At 36.7% G+C, this 12336-nt stretch overlaps 1 pseudogene; it reads left to right on the forward strand.

Moving 5' to 3' along the window:
• Positions 1 to 10513: 10513 nt before the first annotated feature.
• LOC140507603 (olfactory receptor 51L1-like) lies at positions 10514 to 11455 on the forward strand (annotated as a pseudogene).
• The last annotated feature ends 881 nt before the right edge of the window (positions 11456 to 12336 follow it).

Here is a 12336-nt window from a genome sequence, read left to right on the forward strand (position 1 = left end):
TAGATCTTACTATCAAACTGACCCTCTTACTCTGGTAACAGATAAACATCAGTCACTGAGTCATCCCTGCTTCTGGTTATAGATGTAAAATTGTAACTTTAACCATGAGCTGATCCCTATTTAACGCTGTACAAAGATGGAGCAGCCTTTAAACTGATTGCTCACCCTGATGAATGAGTCCTTACTTGACTTCAAATTGAAAAATAACCTTGACTTAAGCATTACTCCCCATAATTAGAATCACAAGGGAAATCATAACACTTGAAAGTTACCTTGGAAATATATAGGTCACTGAGCAAGAGAGTTTGGATGGCTCAGTTGGGTCTATAACAAACAGTAGTATTTTCTTTGTGGGGTAAAATTTTGCCTTCTGTGAATGAATCCTACACCATGCAAGCAGCTTGGTACCACAGCAGAATAAAGTGCTGGGCTGTCATTAGGAAAACCTGGATTCGAATTCAGTCTTATGCACTTTATAGCTTTTGACCCTGGGCAAGACACTGAACCACTTTTTGCCTCAGTTTCTTTTTCTCTATAATGGAGAGAATAACAGTTTCCTCTCAAGGTTATGAAGCTCAAGTGGGATAATATTTTATAAAGCATTTGGCATAGTTCCCAGAACATAGTAGGTATTTAATAATGCCTATTTGCTTCCTTCCTTGACATTATTAATTAATTCCTCTTAGCTTTAGATTTGTTATTTATAAAATAATGATAGCCATAGTACCTCACTCATAGAGTTCTTGTGAAAATACATAGAGTGCTTTGCAAACTCTTAGATACTTCTCTTGGAGACAGTAGCCCTGAGTTAAAAAAAAAAATCTAGCTTTAATATTTACTAGCTACCTAAACATGGAGAAATCTTTTTGTTTCTCTTAACTCTACTTTCCTTTTAATAAAATAGATATTTGTAGCACCTACTTCCCAAAGATGTCACAAGAGAACATGCCTCATAAATTTTAAACAATGACGTAACTGGAATTATTGAGACAGCAAGTAACTAGATCATACTTACAAAGATACAGTTACAAATACACAGCTGTGTTCCAGACAAGTGTTGAACTCGGGTCTTCCTGACTAAAACTGTCTATTATACCAACTATCTCTCAAAATGCTAGGGACAGGTGTGGGATTATATGTACTCTGGTTAGGCATGACTGTAAGTAGTTACATTGTCATGGGTATACAGGCACTTGAGAAATAAATATTGATGGAAGCCAGGATAACACTCTATTGAAACAAAGAAAGGGCAATTGTTTCTGAGAGAGACAGTGAACAGACATTTAATGAAATTCAAATTAGAGTGGAATGGGAGGTGAATCTTAGTTGAAAGTGGGGCTTAGGGGATTGTGAGAAGAATTTGGATGACTCAGGGAGGCATTGTGGTAGAGTGGAAAGACTTTGCTCTTAAACTCCAAAGACCAATATTCAAGTCCTGGTTCTCCCTATATCTTAGCTGTGTGACTGTGTAGGGTTATTTAGCCCTTTTCAACCACGGTTTCTTTATTTATTTATAAAATGGGAATCTTAATGCTTACAATCCCCTAACTGTATAGGATTTTAGTAAGGAAAATGTTTTATAATACATAAAGAGTTATGGAAATGTTTTTGGCATTATTATTATTATTATGGTTATCATTATTTTGAGGACATAAGGGGGAAATAGGGATAAATAAAAGAAAAGGAATGATCCAAGGCTGAGGTATCTATAGAGCAGACCTCAGGCTTCTTTGCTTCTAGGAAAGATATACATTTTGCTTCATCTTTACAGAGAAGCTGAGAGGGTGTGTTTATGTAAAGAGAGGGATTTATCCTAAAATAGCAGGCTTTAAATCCAGACAGAACTTTACAGATGAATTAGTTAAATCCCATCATTTTGGAGTCAAAGAAAACAGAGATTAAGTGATTTGACCAAGTTCACTTAAGTGATTTTAGATTTGAATCCAAGTTCTCTCATTCCAAGAAGGACATTCCTCATCCCCTACCTCCTGGTATCAGGACTGTACCCAATTCAGAGACAGTAACAATATTTTGGAGCCCTGGAACTTTCCTCTCCCCCAAGGGACAACTTAAAATTTATATCCCCAATGGGGGATGCAGAGTTTTCTCTTCACCTACAACTTAGCATTGTAAATCTAGAGTTTTTAGATAAGAGTCTCCCAAAGCAGAAGTTCATTAAAGGATGCAAAGTTTAGAGTTAGAAGATTGTTTAGCAGTCATAAAGTCCAACCCACCCTTATTTTTCAAATGAGGAAACTAAAAACATGGGGGAAAACCTGCCCAAGATCACATATGTCCCGTTAGAACTTGTTTTCAAACCCAGTTAATGTGCCTCCAAACTCAACACTATTTGCTATGGACAACTTATAAACAGATGAAAGAAGAGTCCTCACTCCCCCAAGATCTTCTCAATATTACCTTAGTCCTATGTGCCTTGTGAGCTATGGACAACATGAGCAGGGCTTTGGGAATGAGAATGGAATCAGCCAAAGGAGGAAATGATGGCACATTTCTATCAGATGGGAAAGATAAAATTATATTGATTCACTCATATACACACATATTCAGATACCACCATGTATAAAACATACTCAAAGAGAATATCAAATTGACATTTACTAAGACCTATTTAGTTCAAAATACAGGCATGCATGTATATGCAACACCCACAAACATACATAGGCATAGCCCATGCAGATATGTGCACAGATCCTAATTCATAGACTCATAGACTTTTATGCAGACACAGATGTTGACCATCCTAAGTACTGACCATAAAATAACAATGTTCAAAGATGAACACATTCAGCTATATATATATATATATATATATATATATAAATACATTCTAGGAGAGGTACTTGTCACTAATAGACCTAGATTTACAAAAGTGCTCTTAAGTACACCAAAACTTCTGTTCAGCTCTTCACAAACTGATATTCAGGAACACAAATGAGCTCTTAGACATGAACACAGATCCACACATACCTATATACTGCCAGATAGGTGATATATTGTATAAAGTGTGGGAAGATCTGAGTTTTATTCCACCTCCAGCACTTGGTAGTTAGATGATCTTGACCTAGTCACTTAACACTTTGCCACCTCAGTTTACTGATGTAAAAAAAGGGAATAATAATAGCACCAATCACAGGTTTGTTGTGATGATCAATTGAGATAATACATATATTTTGCAAATCTTAAAGCATCATAATTATTAATATTGTTAAATCACTTTAAAAACTCACTATTGTAGGCAATCCAGGCATTCAGCTACGTGGGTAAGGATTTGCCTTACAGTCATGGAGGACCTGAGTTTAAGTCCCATACCAGACACTACAAGTAGCAATGTGACCCTCAGTAAGTCATTTAATATTTCTTTGTAGCATTTTCTTCCTCTCTTAAACAGGGATGATAATAGTATCTGCATCCAAGGGTTGTTAGGAGGATCCAATGAAATAATGTTTCTGAAGTACTTTTCAAAACCTAAATTTCTATGCAAGTGCTAGCCATTATTCTGACACTGACAAAGGTGCTCATACGCTTTACTAGACTCATTTGTATGGCATTAAAAGGTATACTATGGAGAAGGGCAGGGAGAGGGAGAGGGAGAGAGAGGGAGAGAGAGAGAGAGAAAAAGAGAGAGAGAGAGAAAGAGAGAGAGAGAAAGATGGATGAAGGGACAGAGACTGAAAGAGTCACAGATACAGAAACAATAACTCAGAATAAAATGAAAGTGACTTAGAAGAGATGGTATCCCTTACAGGCACATCATCAAGAAGAAAAGATGCAGTTTATCAGGTGTGTCATCCTCCTGGAGATTGGAAGCTGGAACCATGAGGCTGAAGAATATTACCCCATTAGAATTCTGGTTTGGTTAGAAATCTGCCTTCTTGAAGCCTTTGCTAGGCTCTAAGTACAGACTACTAGATTTGGGGAACTTTGTCTCCAGTGAGCACTGCTGTTAATATCAATACATTCCCCATCAATTTTGAGCATTCCTCTCCATCTTCTATAAGAGTATGAATTGTTGGTTAACTGTGACCTTTTCCCTTTTCGAAAACTTAGTTAATGTCTTAGATCATCTGATATTTCCACTTAAAAAGTTTTGTTTCCCTGGAGATTGGAGAATGGCTTTATCCTAAGATAGGAAGGCAGACAATCTGATCCCACTTAGACCAATTGCCAGCCTACACTTCTCAGGCTATTATGACATTTTTCGGGGAGATCTCAAACCAACATACAATACAGACTTTGAATTATAGGTTTAGAACTGGAAGGAACTTTAGAGGAAATCTAATCTACTCACTAGAGAATTAAGAGTTCACAACCCAGATGAGCCCTGGGAGCCCTGACAACCTAAAATGGCTCTATGTAGCCATGCCTCCCCAGGCAAGTAAAAGAAGCTTTTATAGCAGAGCCTCAGCCTCCCCAGAGGCCCAACTATTAAATTAAAACTATCTGAAAAGTACTTCCTTGCCTCCAAGGTTCCCTTATCTTCCTGGGTTGACTCAAAAATTTTACCCTGGAGACAAAGAACCAGGGAACAGAAAGGTAAGTATGTGTACATGAAACCTATTCATTAAAAGAATAGGATCACAAACTTGTATATCCATAACATGTGTATGAGAGTACTCCGTAAGTTGTTTAGCAAATATACCTCTGTACTTAAAGGACATATCTAAAGTTCAACTCCTCCCTCAGACTAGCTATTTGAATCCAGGAATGTAACTTAATCTCTCAACTTCGGTTTCCTCTTCTGTAAAATGGAGGTAATATTGGAACCTCCCTTATAACATTATTGTAAAGATCAAGTGAAACATTTTTAAAATGCTTACTAAACCTCAAAGTGACAGCTAGGTGGTGGAGTGGATACAGAACTGGAATCAAGATGACGTCAGTTCAAGCATAAATGATTCAGATACTAATGGTTTGACCCAAATCAAGTCACTCAACCTTGGTCTGCCTCACTTTCCACCACTGTAAAATGGGGTTGAAAATATTACTTGTTCTCATCTGAGAAGATCAAATGAGGTAATATTTTTAAAGCCTAAGCACAGTACTAAGAACGTAGAGGTCTTTGTCCCCTATCCCCATAAGTATGAGTTATGATTATCATCACTCTACCTATTTGGGCAAATTTATATATTACTGAGCACAGGCATAATTGTGTACACTACTAGTTTACTTTAGGATAAAAAGAGAATGCCTTACATTTAGATTTTAAAGACTTTAATAATTTGATATCAGCTTATTTTTTTATTTTTCACTTATTTCTTAAATTGAATTTTATTTTACTTTAACAAAAATTTGCCGTGTTCTTTTTCTTACACATGCTTCCATTGAGAAAACAAAACTCTTGTAAATAAAATATGTCATAAAGCAAATTAAATTCATATATTTTCCTAGCTTTGCCCTCGCTCACTCTCTACTCCAGGCAGAGTGATGGACAGAATATCCCATTTCCCTGCCCTGTGTTTTTGCACAGGCTCTGCTCCAGTGCTTTGAATGTTCTCCCTACTAATAATATTTACCCCTTAGAGATTCTCTTTCCTAGATTCAGCTCAAATGTCACTCCAGAAGAGGCCTTTCCTGATGATCTCACATGTTTGACTCCCTCTTCATTATATTTTATTGATTTTTGCATATAGTTACTTTTTTCATATTCATGTCATTTCCCTTCCAGTAGAAAGTAAGCCCCTTGAGGGGAGGATTGTCTCATTTTTTGTATAACCAGCAACCAGTGGAGCACCAGGCTTTTAGTAGGCCCTCAAATATTTGTTGACTTAAATTGAGTTACATGCACATATATACACACTAACACATTCTCAAACTACAAAGAAGCATATGTACACATTCAGTATACTCAGTTCCCCACATGGCTTGAAAGTCAGCTTGACCATGGTGCCATTTTGGAATTGTCTGTGTTTCAGCTTTATCACTGGTAACATAGGTAGTCTAGAGCAGGGGTTCGTAAATTTTGTGGTGTTTCAGAGAAACCTTCAGAAGTCTGGGGAAATCCATGGACCCCTTCTCAGGATGAAATTTTATTTCCTAAATTCATAATTGACTGAAGTGTTCAGTTTAATTTAGAGGACAGTGGAAATAGAGGGAATTTTTTTCATACCTCTAAATTCACAGATCTCACACATTCTATCCATGAACACCTCAGGAGTATATACAAGCTAGGTTAAGAATTCTTGGTCTAGATTTTCTTTAATATACATTCCAAGTCTTATTTCTATGATTCCATGATTTATATATATGGTTATATGTATTTTTGTTTAAACATGTATGTTGCTGTGCACTCATGTACTTGCAAACACATCTACAAACAGTGTAGCAGACCAAGTTGGAATACTGTCCTCTCAAGACTCTCGCTGGTATGCTGCCTTAGTCTCTGGTTATTATTGTTCAGAATCTCTCACAGGGATGCCTTTTCAGTTCCAGGGTTTTAATCTGCACCTTTAATAAATCAAGCCATGAACACATATTAACAAAATAGGCCTAGACTTTCTCCCTCCACGTAAACCCATTCCCTCCCAAAGAACCTCCCAAAGCATTTTTACAAGGACCTTCTGCAGAACAGCTTTCCTGTCTTTTTGTCAAGGCCAAGAGAGAAGCATTACTAAAGAGGCACAGAGGAGGGAAAGAGGTTCACAGGCCCCTACATTTAAAGCTGAAAAAAATCCTTCAATGTAATCCAATCCAACTAACTCATTGTATGAATGAAAAAGAAATGTCCCACAGAGGTTCCTTGTCTTGGACAAGTCATTAGTTGTCTGAGATCACAAAAGTAGTATGTGAGAGAAGTAAGATATCTGTATTTTTCTAACTGAATCATGCTGCCTGTCCATTGTTGAAAGTAGTCAGGGATTCTTTCACAGGCTTACAGGTGCACTGAATCACACACACACACACACGCAGGCAGGCAGCCACCACTCTTCCCAACAGTGATTCAGCAGTGATTATTTTATTATATTTTCTTGACCTATGATACATTTATTGCTAATCTTCACATTCATCTTTGATATTTAGAGAAAATACTAAAAATATGATGTCTACAAAATATCCACAGGAAATACAAAGTTTTAGTAGGGGTTCATATACTGTCACCAGATGGAGAACCATAATACAGAATAGGCCCAGCTGAAATCTAAATGAATATTACTCACCCCAAATGGTTCACCTGATATTTTGAGGGATAGTTTCTCCCCTGTGGGAATATAATGCAATCTGTTGCGGTTTTGTTTTGTTTTATTTTTCCTGGAAAAATTTAGGGAAAGGACCACATTCTTAATATCACAAAGTTGCAATATATGTCAAGTACAAAGTAAGATATGCTTGAAGAAAGTATGATTATTCTCATTTCTCCTGAGTCAAAGTAGTTCTAAAAATTTGGATTATTGAACTGGAGGTTAATATTATCCCATGTATTTAAAACTAAGCTGAAGTCTGAGAATCCTGGATTTAGAATGTGACAAACCAGGTGTGAATTCTAGCTTGGTCCTGTATTTGACTTAAAACAAGTTTGCCTTTTGTGTCTCAATTTCTCTATCTTTTAAATAAGAGGTTAAATTAGATTAGTTTCCCTCTAAATTATCTTCAAATGCTAAAGATTCTTATTTAAAAAGAGACTTAATTTTCCTTGAAAAATTCATTGACCCCATCATTGGTCCTTCACTTAGTAGACGAGCTTTAGATGAACACATAGAAATTTGCATGTTTTTTCAGTCACTCAGTCATACAGAGATGACATTGGAATAGAGACCTTCTTGACTACAAGTCCAATTCGAATCCACTGCAATGAAGGAATGAGGAACCTGCAGCCTTGAGGCAACATGTAACTTTCTAGGTCTTTGGGTGAGGCCTTTTGACAGTCTAAGCTTTATAGAACAAATACTTTTATTAAGGGGATTTGTACTGCGAAGTTTGTATTCAGTCAAAGGGCTCCACTTGAGGACCTAGAGGGCCACATGTGGCCTCTGGGACATAGATTCTCCCCAGGCTGAAGGGTCTCCACCTCTGCACTACATCATATTTTCTCTTATGTTCAGTATGCCCGCTTTCTCTTAAGAGAAAGAATTCTCACAATGAGCATTTCTTGAACTGGGATAATTATATATATATATATTTTTTTATGTTATGTTGAAACACATAAATAGATTTCAATGTACTCTTTGCAAAAGTATATTTCTATCATTACTATTATCAACCATCATCATCATCACCATCATCATCATCATTGCTATAGGCAATCTAGTGAGTTTGAATCTCACTTTGCAAATTTCCTAACTGTGGAATTAAAGAAAAACAACAATTACCTTCACAGAGGTTCAGTTAACTCATTGCAAAATTCAGTTAGTGCTTTTACTATCTACCTTACAGGGTTGTTCTGAGGAAAGTATTTTGCAATTCTTTAAGTGCTATTTAAGTGAATTATATTATATAACCTTTCTTGGAGGAGATAAACTTCCTTTTTCTCTCAGTCTAGTGGGAAGAGATAAAATGTCTCTTCATTAGAGTGAAGACTCTAGGTTGTCTTAACTGGAACTGTCATAGGTAACATCAGACTTTGATGTAATTGAATAATTCTATTGTTTTCAGGAGAGAAAATTTGTAATTCCATGATTTCAGTATTTCATTTTCTTTTGCTCAATATGAATAAATTCACCCCAATATTTATTTCTGCCTTAGATATGCTTGCTGTAGTCCCAAACTTTCATTAAATCATTCTATCCATTTTCTAACATTTCTTGTTCACAAAAAATTCAATCTAAGTATTATAAAATATGTTGTCAAAGAACATAAAAGAACAATGATGGGTGGGGAAGAAAAGACCGTGGTCATTGATGAGAATAATGATAGCTGAAAATTTCCTTGCCAGGTCAAGAGAAGAAAAAGAAGGTTCTGAGCAAAATGGGTGAGTCTCTTTTGAACATTTTGGAGACTTCAGAAAAAGGTCATGGAAAGCCTGAGATTTGAGTCCACAGGCACAGGAATGAGATCACAGGGTTTTGGAGGAAAGATCAAGATTACAATGGTTATACTTTCTTTTTTCTTCTCATATTCAATTATATCATTTTTTTTTTGCCAATAAAACAAATTATCTACCTTGCTTAGAACTAATCCAAAATTCAATTCCAGTCATATGGACACACAATACATTCTAAATGCTGCTCATATTCCAATCTTTACGAACATATGTACACTCTCTGACGCTCAGAGATCTAAACACAGATGCAAAATTGCTTCTATTAATCACTGCAGCTTTTTCTGTTTGTTTTTTTTTTCTTTCCACATCTTCATGGTCCTCAACCCTTTTCTAAATGGGGAGGGTTATCACTTTGGGACTATTTGTTTTCATTTCTTCCACTAGAGTTCTTATGGAATATGAATGACAGAAATGAGAGGCTAGCATATGGGAGAAAGACTTAGGATTTCATTGACTTTGGTGATGATTTCTTGTAGGTAAGTGAGAAGAGTCGTGTTTGTGTGTATATGACCAGACCAGCAATTTCATTGATTTAGGGGATTCCCAGTGAGAAAACTCCCTCTAGACAGAGTCAAAAGAGAAAACTGAATAAATGGGTGACAAGATAGGACAGAGGAAAATATAGTTACTCTTTCATAACATGACTGTTTTGGAGGTGTTTTCCATGACTATACATGTATAACCTTACTCAAACTTATCTACCCAACCAGTTATTCTTATAGGCAATAACTGTATTTTCTATACTGAACAAAGCCTAGCAACGTTAATATAAGAAACTCAGCCTATCTGTGTATGTATATATCTAACAAAATTGTATATTAGATAGATATATGTGTGAAGATACATACATACAAACAGATAGATAGATGAATAGATAGAAAGACAGAGAGATATAGAGAAATAGATAGATAGACAGACAGACAGACAGATAGATAGATAACAACTAAGTAGCACAGTGGAGAGAAAGGGTATGCCTAAAGTCAGAAAGACTCATCTTTGTAAACTCAAATCTGACCTTAGTTACTAACTGTGTGACCCTGGGTAAGTTACTTAACCCTGTGTGCCACAGTTTCACATTTATAAAAGGAGCTGCAGAAGGAAATGGCAAACCATTCAAGTATATTTGCCAAGAAAATGCCAAATGGTGTCATGAACTATTGCAAACAATGAAAAAGACTGAACAATAAAATATAAATAGTACCTACATACTGCATATATACATATGTATATGTATATATGCAGAGAGAAATATACACATAAACACACACTAAGAGAGAGAAGGAGGGAAAGAGAAGGAGGGAGGGAGACAGGGAAGGAAGGAGAAAGAGAGAGAGAAAGTGATACAGATATGGAGATAGAGATATAGAGATATTTGATGCTTTGATGATGATGATAAGTATGATCATTATAAATCATGATGAGGATTGCCCACTATACTCACTGGAGTTCAGTGAGTAGAGACCCAGCAATATTTGTTCTTCTTTCATTACAGGAAAGGAATCCATCCCAGTGAGCATCATGTCTGTCTTCAATTCTTCTGTCCTATATCCTAGGTTCTTTTTAACAAGATTCCCAGGGTTAGAGGCCATGTATGGTTTCATCTCCATTCCCATCTGCCTGGTCAAAATTATTTCCATTGCAGGAAATACCACCATCTTCTTTGTCATATGCACAGATGCCTCACTCCGCCAGCCCATGTACTACTTTCTATCAATGTTGAATATAATGGACTTGGGTCTATCTACCACTCCATTGCCTACAGTGCTCAATGTCTTCTGGTTCCAAGCCCAGGAGATCCCTTTCAATGCCTGCTTGATTCAGATGTACTTCATCCATGTGTTCTCCAGCATTGAGTCTGCTGTGTTGTTGGCCATGGTATTTGACTATTTTGTGGCCATCTGTGAACCCCTGTGCTATTCAACCATCCTCCCCAATGGGGTAATTACTGAGATTGGATTGGTTATTGCTGGAAGGGCACCCACTTTGGTATTTCCAGGCTTCTTCCTCTTGAAAAGTTCATAATACCAAACCATCAATGACCTCTCCTACTCCTTTTGTCTGCATCAGGACGTCATTAAGGTGACAGTATCCAGTCAGAGGATTAGCAGTATCTGTGACCTCATGGTGGTCATCTTCTCCATGGTGCTAGACTCAATATTGCTTCTTCTGTCTTATATACTCATCTGGGCCACAGTGCTAAACGTTGCTTCTAAGTCAGAGAGTGTTAAAGCCCTAAACACCTGCATCTCCCATATCTGTGCTGCGCTTACCTTCTACACACCCATGATTGGGTTGTCTATGATCCGTTGCTATGGACAGAATGGTTCCCCAATAGTCCATGCGCTGATGGCTAATGTCTACCTTCTTGTTCTTCCACTCATGAAGGCTATTTTATATACTGTCAAGACCAAGCAGATTCACCAGAGCATATTTAAGAAGTTTAAAAAGCAAAATACATAGGGGGGCCCATAAATCCTTCCTCAGTAATATTAATTATGCCTCAGCTTTGTATAGCATTTAATCTTTTTTCCCTCAAAGTTTGAAAAAGTGCAATATGATATGATAATGAATGACATCAATTGACTTTGCTCGCTCCAGATGTATGAAGTTCAAACTGAGATATATGCCCGGATTTAAAGGGAACCTTATTGGAGTCCTAACATGAATTTCCATAAAAACAAAAGTTATATTATGGTAATAATATTGGGTTTCTTAGGGAATCAATGACTTTGCAACTTCTCACATTACTTGAACTTTTCAGTCCCTACCTGTTCCCTTCTGCTTTCTAGTAAAAAGCTAAGTCAAGTCAATATGCCATAAGAACTTGAAGTCAATATGACAGAGAATCCAGGAGACAGAGATGAGATAGAGAGGATCTTAAGCATGAGACACAACCAGTTAAAATGCACGAAGTTGGGAGATGGATTTCCTTTGGCAAGGAAAAGCAAGAAGTTCAATATCATTGGATTACAGAATATGGGGAGGGAGGATAAGGTATAAACTGATTAGAAAGTCATCATGTTACACTTTGAATTTTATCTGGAGGAAGTTATATTTGATCATAAAGTTTACAGAAAGCCACTGGCTAGAGAGTCATTATTTAAAAAGTTAATGTACTTAGTCAGACTAGCACTTTAGGAGAATCAGATTGAAAGCTGAGGGATGGATAAGGGGAGACCTAAGGAAGGGAATTGAACCATCAGGTTAATTCATTAGTCAAGGTTTGAGGTGAAGAGGGTCTGTACTAAGGAGGGATAGCTTCAGAGGAAGAAATGGAGCATATAATGAAAAACATAGTAATTTAAATAGAGAATAGGGACTTAAGAAATGTTTATTAGGTT

This window comes from Notamacropus eugenii, chromosome 5 (genome assembly GCF_028372415.1).
Source record: "Notamacropus eugenii isolate mMacEug1 chromosome 5, mMacEug1.pri_v2, whole genome shotgun sequence".
Lineage (NCBI taxonomy): Eukaryota > Metazoa > Chordata > Mammalia > Diprotodontia > Macropodidae > Notamacropus > Notamacropus eugenii.